This window comes from Myotis brandtii, unplaced genomic scaffold, assembly GCF_000412655.1.
Source record: "Myotis brandtii unplaced genomic scaffold, ASM41265v1 scaffold1145, whole genome shotgun sequence".
NCBI lineage: Eukaryota > Metazoa > Chordata > Mammalia > Chiroptera > Vespertilionidae > Myotis > Myotis brandtii.
The window spans coordinates 334112-342529 of NW_005353947.1; the positions used below are offsets into that span (position 1 = coordinate 334112).

General features: G+C 44.1%; 1 pseudogene; it reads left to right on the top strand.

Annotated features, from left to right (window-relative positions):
• The first annotated feature begins 1891 nt into the window (after positions 1-1891).
• LOC102263447 overlaps positions 1892-8418 on the top strand; it is a 90686-nt pseudogene continuing 84159 nt past the window's right edge.

Genomic DNA, 8418 nt, shown 5'->3' on the forward strand with positions numbered 1-8418 from the left:
GGTTGCCCCACGCAGCCTGCTGCTCAGTCATTTGGTCACACCTCACCAATACCCCTGCCAGCCGGGTCGCCCCATGCAACCTGTTCGGTCATCCGTTTGGTTGCGTTGGTTGCTTAGGCTTTTATATAGATATATTATTCTAATACACACACAAAAGTTATAATATTCCATATAAAATCACAAATGTTGGCTATACAGCATACAAAAGTGTGAGATTCTGGATTTTTAAGCCTAGAATGTGGATTGAGTGTTTCAGAACTTCAGGGGGTCACTGGGATATTGGTGGTAGCGGTTGTTATGTGTTTTCTTGTGTTTCTCCTTTTTGAGAAAATCTTATCCCCTGCGTGCAGAAAGACTTGCCTAGGTTTAGCTCTAAGGTCTTGAAGCTTGGCTCTGACAGTGAAATTCCTAACAGCCAAGCAAATGAGAAGGAGATGGGGCACTCATATAAATCAGTGCTTACTGAATCAAAGGATGGTGGAGGGATGGGCAGAAGTGCTGATTAGGAGGCTTAGGAGGCTCTTTCTAGCAGTTAAAATTGAATTCCCTTTAAGTGTAGCCTAAGGACATATTCAACTGTGACCTCTCCATTACTCTCTAAGGAACAAAAGAAAAAAATTTCCATAGCTCTAGGTTTCTACCCAAAATAGCAAAGGTCAAAGTTTACTACCACTCTAACTAATTTCATGAAAATAATCTTTGTTTACTGTATAGGAAGCAACCTCCAATTTGTGCTATTGCTGCACTGTGAAAGAAAATGCAGTAATCCCAGTCAGTGTGGCTCAGTGGTTGAGAAATGACCTATGGACCAGGAGGCCATGGTTCAATTCCTGGTCAGGGCAAATGCCTGGGTTGTGGGCTTGATCCCCAGTGGGGGCGTGCAGGAGGCAGCCGATCAGTGATTCTCACCATTGATGCTTCTAGTTCTCTCTCCCTCTCCTTTCCTCTATGAAATCAATAAAAATATATTTTTAAAATTCTTAAAAAAAAGAAAGAAAGAAAATGCAGTGAGAAGACTCTTGGAACATTTAGCAAGTAGCATTTATAGACTATTTTACTGAAAAATTGTCCTGAATGTGGAGTCAAAATAGGAATTAGTGAAAGTGGGAAACAAACCAAAGTTCAAAAACTTTGAAATATATAGCTATTTCAGTTGTTTTATGTTTTTCCTATTGCAGTTTATTAATTGGGTTATTACACATATATTTGCAACACTTCTTGAGCCAAATAAGATATTGGTCAATTACCTAATACTTTATTTTCTAGTTTCCCAAAGGATACAAAGCTTATCTCATGATTCTTCAGAAATTCCTTTTCAGTTTGTAATGGCAAAAATAGGTCGGTGGGAAGCAACACACCAAATGCACTCAGAGGTTCAGAAAAGGACTATTTATTTGCACCAGTGCTGGCTCAGCAGAGTCCCCTCCAGAGGCTGAGTGCTATATGCAGCAGGGTTTTTGCCTTCTATGCATCCATCCCTAGGTTCTTTGTCTCCCATATATGGCATACATACACATTCTAGACATACATACACATTCTTTCTATGTTACATGTTAAGCTTCCAGGTATCTGTTGCAGTTTGGGGAGAATGGGTGAGCACTGCAACCAAGCAGAGCTCGGACCCTCCACACCGGCCGAACCCCTCTGGAGGCGCAAGACAGGTGGCCCACCTCTCCCACAGTTGCCTGTGCTCTCGGCTATCCTCCCACCTCATCGCACCTGCCACTCAGAGCCTGTGGCCTGGGCCCTAGAGTGTGGTGCAGGCCTTGGTGGAGCCCAGCAGCCCCGGCCCAGGAGGATGCGACCTGGGAGCTGAGCAAGGCCCCCGCCCCAACCCTCTGGGGCCCAGGCCTCTGGAGCTGCCACCACCGCCACCCCACCTACGACAGATATGAATTCCAAGCAGCATTCTGACTTGATTCCCTACAGTGTCTTAGGTGATGAGGGCAACAACCTGAGACAGCAGAAGCTTGACCAGCAGTGGGCCCTGTTGGAGCAGAAGCAGAAGAAGCAAGTGAGATTACAGAAGCTGAGGTGTGGTTATGGTGGTACAAGCAGGGAGGGGGCTTGCCATCTCAAGTTCATTGGCAAATGAAGAAGTTTGGACCATTTGATGAATGTGTACCGTGTGTCAGGCCAGGGATCTGGAGTAGGTCAAGGATTGCTGAACACTAACCTCATGCTGATTTTCATTAGTGTAACTTGTTAGGGCAATTTGGGAACATGACTTAGAGGTGGCAGTATAAAAGAAAGATTTGTCTGCTGCTGTATCACAGATTCAGCCTCTATTACATAGTCTACTTGTTCATTTATTTCCACAAATAAGAATTTTGAGACCTATTGTTGGCTGCTGGTAAAACATATCTCATATTATGGTTCAAATCATACATTCTTTCTTATTTTTAAGTTAATATTTTCTTATGCTAATTTTTATGTTAAGTTTATTGAATTATAATTTATATATAATAAAATGTACCCATTACAAAGGTGCAGTTTGACTTATGACAAACATGTGCAACCATTACTGTAATCAAAATATAAAATATTTCCATAACCCCTAAAAGTTTTACCCCGCCCTTTTGAAATTGAATATTCCTCCCCACAGTGTTCAAGACTCTAGAACTCCACCAATCTGCTTTGTGTCACCATAGATCATGTTGAACTTTTCCAAAATGTCATGTAAATAAAATCAAACAGTATGGGCTGTGTGTCTGATTTTATTTGTTCACTATAATGCCTTTGAGATTTATCCATGTTGTATGTGAATTGATAGTTCATTTCTTTTTTATTGTTGAGTAGCACTACATTGTGTGGATGGACCACAGTTTGTTTATTCATTCTCCAGTTGAAAAACATTTGGGATATTTCTAGACGTTGGCTACTTATACTAATAAAAGGGTAATGTGCTAATTAGAGTGGACATCCATCCGGATGTCCTTCCGGACAAAGCCACAGTGGCAGGGGCCAAGGCAGACACAGTTAGGGGTAATCAGGCTGGCAGAAGAGGGCAGTTAGGGGCGATCAGGCTGGCATGCAGAGGTGGTTAGGGGTGATCAGGCCGGCAGGCAGAGGTGGTTAGGGGCAATCAGGCAGGCAGGGGAACAGTTAGGAGCATCAGGCAGGCAGGCGAGTGGTTAGGAGCCAGTGGTCCCGGATTGTGAGAGGGATGTCTGACTGTGGAATCAGGCCTAAACCAGCAGTCAGACATCCCCCAAGGGGTCCCAGATTGGATAGGGTGCAGGCCAGGCTGAGGGATCACCCCCTGCACGAATTTCATGCACCAAGCCTCTAGTTGTGAATAATACTGCTATGAACATTCACACACAGGTTTTTGTCTAGATGTGTTTTTATTTTTTTTGGTTATGCCTAGGAGTGGAATGACTGGGTCATATGGTAGGTATATTTAACTTTATGATACTACCAAATTGTTTTCCAAAGTGGATGTACCATTTTTCAGTCTTACCAGGAATCATGAAAATTCCAAGTTGTTTCATGTTCTCACCAATACTTTCTGTCATCACTAGTTAATTTTAGCTATTCTAGTGTGAATGTAATGGTGTATTTATTTTTAATTGTGAAAAGTTATGATTTTGCTATTGAATGCCACACATTGTGCTTTGACTCATACTTCTTCCGAGCTAATCAAAGGGTGTGAGGATGCCTCCTAAGGCACTGCACAAAATACTGAATGCTTCATGAATTTGTGTGTTATCCTTGAGCAGGAGCCATGCTAATCCTCTCTGTATCATTCCAAGTTCAGTATATGTGCTGCTGAAGCAAGTACTATAGTAGTGTCTTTTATAGTTTTAATTGACATTACTGTTGATGTTGAGTATTGTTTCATGTTCTTATTGACCACTCATTTATCTTCTTTGTGAAGAGTGTACAAATTATTGTGTGGTTTTTTAATTGAGTTGTTTACCTTTTTATTATTCAGTTGTATATGTAGTTTATATATTCTGAATAATAATCTTTATTAGATATATGTATTATAAATATTTTTCCCAGCCAATAGCTTGCCTTTTTACTGTCTTAAAGATGAGGGATGACTGGTATATTTAAGTATTTGTCTGTTACAAACATGACTATGTGAAGTGATCAATGTTGCTTTTCAATCTACCTATGTGATAAAAGACTCCAAAAGTATCAGACTGTTAAATTTTAGAGCAATTAATTCTTTAAAAATGTTTGTATTAATTTATTCATTTTAGAGAAAGAGAGGAAGAAGGGAGAGAGAGAGTGTGAGAGAGAGACATTTTTGTTCCATTATTTATGCATTCATTGGTTGATTCTTATATGTGCCCTGACTGAAGATAAAACCCACAACTTTGGTTTATCAAGATGATGCTCTAACCCACTAATCTACCTGCCAGTGGTTAGTACAACTCTCCCTGGTCTGATAGACAGTGTATAAAGTTAATCAAGCTAGTTTCTTGTTTAGCACACGGAAGATCTATTCATCACCCAAAGTTCCAAACATGCAATTGGAACTTGAAGAAAGGAATATTTTGAAAACTGAATCTAAACTTTGGACAACTCATTTCCCTTCTTGGGGTCTCAGTTTCTGAACATCGAAAATGAGGGAAATGTTTTGCTATTGTTGTTGTTGTTTAGTAATATGAGTCTTCTCTCTTCCTTAGTCCAGCTAAAGTTTTATCAATTTTGTTGATTTTTTCAAAGAACCAACTTATAGTTTCATTGAGTTTTCTCTATTGTTTTTCTATGTTCTGTTTCATTTATCTCCTCTGTAATTATTATTATTTACTTCTAGCTTTGGGTTCAGTTTGCTCTTCTTTTCATTTTTAAGGTATCCACTTTGGTTATTGATTTGAGTTCCACCTCCCCCCCCCCCATTTTTAGAGAGCATGGAAGGGAGGGAGGAAAGATGGAAGTGAGGGAGGAAAGAGGGGTGAGAGAGATAGAGAGAAGCATCAATGTGAGAGAGATTCATCAATGGATTGTCTCCCACATGTGCTCTGACTGGGCCTGCAGATTGAACCTGCAACCTAGGTATGTGCCCTTGACCAGGAATCAAACCTGTGACACTTTGGTCCCAGTGCTGACACTCGACCACTGAGCAACACCAGCCAGGGCAAAAAAATGAGGAAATGTTTTAATCTTAGAGAACTGCAGTGAAAATCTATACTAATAATAGAGGAATATGCAAACTGTCCAGGACGCCATCACGTAATGACCGTTCAGCAGTGGGGGGTGGGGCTGTGGGGTCACAGGGCAGGACTCTGGGTCTCACATGATTTTGTCCCACCCAGGCAGACCTCCCCATGGCCCCACAGCTGAATCCCGACACATACCTGGGGTTTACTAAACTTTACTGGAGCTGCTCTCCACACCCCTGCCCCAGGACCACACTGCCCGCAGCAGGGCACCCTGGCAGCCTCCTGACAGGTGGGTGGCCGGGGAGAGCCGAGTGGGCCAGGGGCAGCAGGAAGTCATGGAGCGGCAGGACGGCTGGAGCCAAGTTTCCGGGGGTTTGAGGAGAGTGCCTGACAGGAGACCGGACTGCAAAGAAGGAAGAGAAAGCGACCACAGGGAGCTCTTCCAATCCCCCTGCACAGACACCCTACCCCAGCACCCGCATCCCCAAGGGGATGGGGAGGCTGACTGGACAGGGATAAGACCAAGCCTTGGGGGTAGCCACAGCCCACACCTCCAACTCCTGATGTCTTCCCACGCCACCCCTGCCAGGGGTGCCCACAACAGTAGCACACTGGCGATGATCTGTCAGTGCCCCCGAGGCACCCGGGGCCCGCAACCCACTGCTGCCAGGCCCCCTCCGCTGGGACTGGGCACGCCTCTCCTCCTTACAACTCCAGATCCAGGTGGAGGCAGGCCCGAGCGGCCCCCCAGGGTCAGACCCATCCCCCCCCAACAGCAGTGAAGCCATCTTCTCAGCAGAAGCACACTGAAACTTGCTGGGGCCACAGCTAAACCTGCCCTCCTAGCCTGCCTGGCCTCGCCCTGGCCCAGCCCTGCTTGCCCCTCCACCTCCCCAGCCCCTGCCCCACTCCAGGAGATTGGAGCCCCGCCTTGAGCACATACAGCTGCGAAGCGGCCATGTACAATTTAAAGAACGGTGCCAAGAAGGGAGGTTTGACAGTTACTCCCCCTTCAGCCTCACCGTCCCCCTAGCACCTCCCTATTGACCCCCTGGCCAGTGCCTCCAAGGATGACCACTGCTACACGGCTGCTGGCCAGAGACCACTCCTCCAAAGCCTGTGGAACCCTCTGCAAAGCTTTGATAGCTACAGTCCCAGGAAACAATCATGCCCTCCTCCCCTAATCAGCACCTGCTACCTGCGAGGGTACCCATGGGCTTAAAAATAACAATCCCGTCCCATTTAGACATCACTTACTTGAAACATTTCTAGGTTTATTAGCTCAGAACCTCCTCAGGACAACCCAGTGAGGCAGAGAAGAGATTACAATTCCCATGGCATATGTGTATGTATTCAGAAATGAAGCTCAGACAAGAAAAGTGTCAAGCCCAGTGGTTCCCAAGGTGCAGCACATGCCCCACAGGGAGGCAATTTGATTTTAAGTGGGGGCAATTTGAGAATGAGTTAACAGTGAATTTTTTGCATTTCTTATGGTTCTAGGGGGCCTCATCTATAGTGTATCCTATATAATAAAAGGCTAATATGCAAATGACCAAATGGTGGAATGACCGATCACTTTGATGTGCACTGACCACCAGGGCACAGACACTCAACGCAGCAGCTGCCCCCTGGTGGTCAGTGTGCTCCCACGGGGGAGCACCACTGAGCCAGAAGCCGGGTTCATGGCTGGCGAGCACAGTGGCAGTAGTGGGAGCGTCTCCCGCCTCCGTGGCAATGCTAAGGATGTCCAACTGATGGCTTAGTGAGCCTAAGCTGTCAGTCGGATATCCCCTCAGAGCTCCCGGACTGTGAAAGGGCGCAGGCCAGGCTGAGGGACTGAGGGACCCCCCCAAGTGCACAACTTTCATGCACCAGACCTCTAGTGCAGAAATAATTGGTGAAAGTACTCTAGAAATTTTAAAAGGCATAGACATATGGAGAATTGCTGCTATTATCATGATTGAGTCTATGTGAACAGAAAAGGTAGTGGGAAATTTCCAACTATATCAACCACTCCCTTGACTTATCTTGAAACTAAACACTTAGGGTCAAAAGTAGACTATTTGGACATAAGTTACAAAACTGTGCTTCTTACAGGATGCTTTGTATCCAGTTAGTTCTTTGGGCATTCTAACCCTGAGAAAATTCATACATTGTCCAATAAAACTTTAGTTTAGAAGAATCTTTAATTTGTCCCTAGTGTTCCACTCTCATGTCATTATTTACAAAGTCAGCTGTCTGCCTAGATTAACATGTTGTACCATCCAATCTGGTTAGTCCTTAATTATTCTGTAGTTTTTACTATTTAGAAGCTCTTGGTAAGGAATATGTAATGTGGTTGGCTTTTATTTTCAACACTAGTGTCCTGGTGCACAGTTTTGTGCACGTTGAAAGGAAATTAATTAGAAGAAATATTTAAATATCACTATTCGCCCTTTCTCTATAATAGAAGTGTCAACCAAATTCATGATCGACAATGACAGATCGAAGCACACATGTGCGATTGGCACCAGTGAGAGCTTTATATGTGTCATGCGAGTCAACTTAGCTTTTTATATATATAGAATAAATTTGTTTAATTAGAACTGCTTTCTGATTTAGCTAAACCTTTTCCAGCCCAGTGAAGCACCCCAACTTCTCTTTCAAGTAATTGTCAGCAACACAGCAGTAAATATCAATACGAAGCAGATTATTATTGTAGATCATGCAGGGAGATCAAAGAGTAAAATATTTAACTGCAGCAGTGTTTGACTGTATTCTGCGCAGTGAGAAAACCTGAAGTCATTTTCAAGTTCCACCATTTCTTACTTCTTTTCAGTCGGGTCAAGCTTCTAAACTTTCTAAATCTCCATTTTCTGGCTAATGAAAAGAAATTAGGATTCGACCAAGTCTCCTATCTACCTACTCCAGGACTTCTGTGAGGATCAAATGAGATGAGGCACGGAAAAACGCTTTACAGACATTTGGTTAAAGTGTAAAATGTTTGCACCTGGCTATAAAGTAAGTCATGTTCCTGGGCTGAAGAAACTCCAAGGAGGCTAGTTGCTAGGGAGAGGAAGCCGGTGTTGCTACGTGATGTCATTACCTGGTGCCCACAGTGACCATTTCAGGGCTGGGCTGGGCTGTGGGCCACATTTTACGCCATAGGGTCTTAGCAGTGATGGCTGCAATTTGGTGGGGTATTGGTGGTGGGGCCTGTGTCCCACTTGGGGAAAGCTGAGTGTTGGTTTGTCGGTGCCAGTTTCATGGTGCTGTTTATTATTAAACTAGAGGCCCGGTGCACAAAAATTTGTGCACTCGG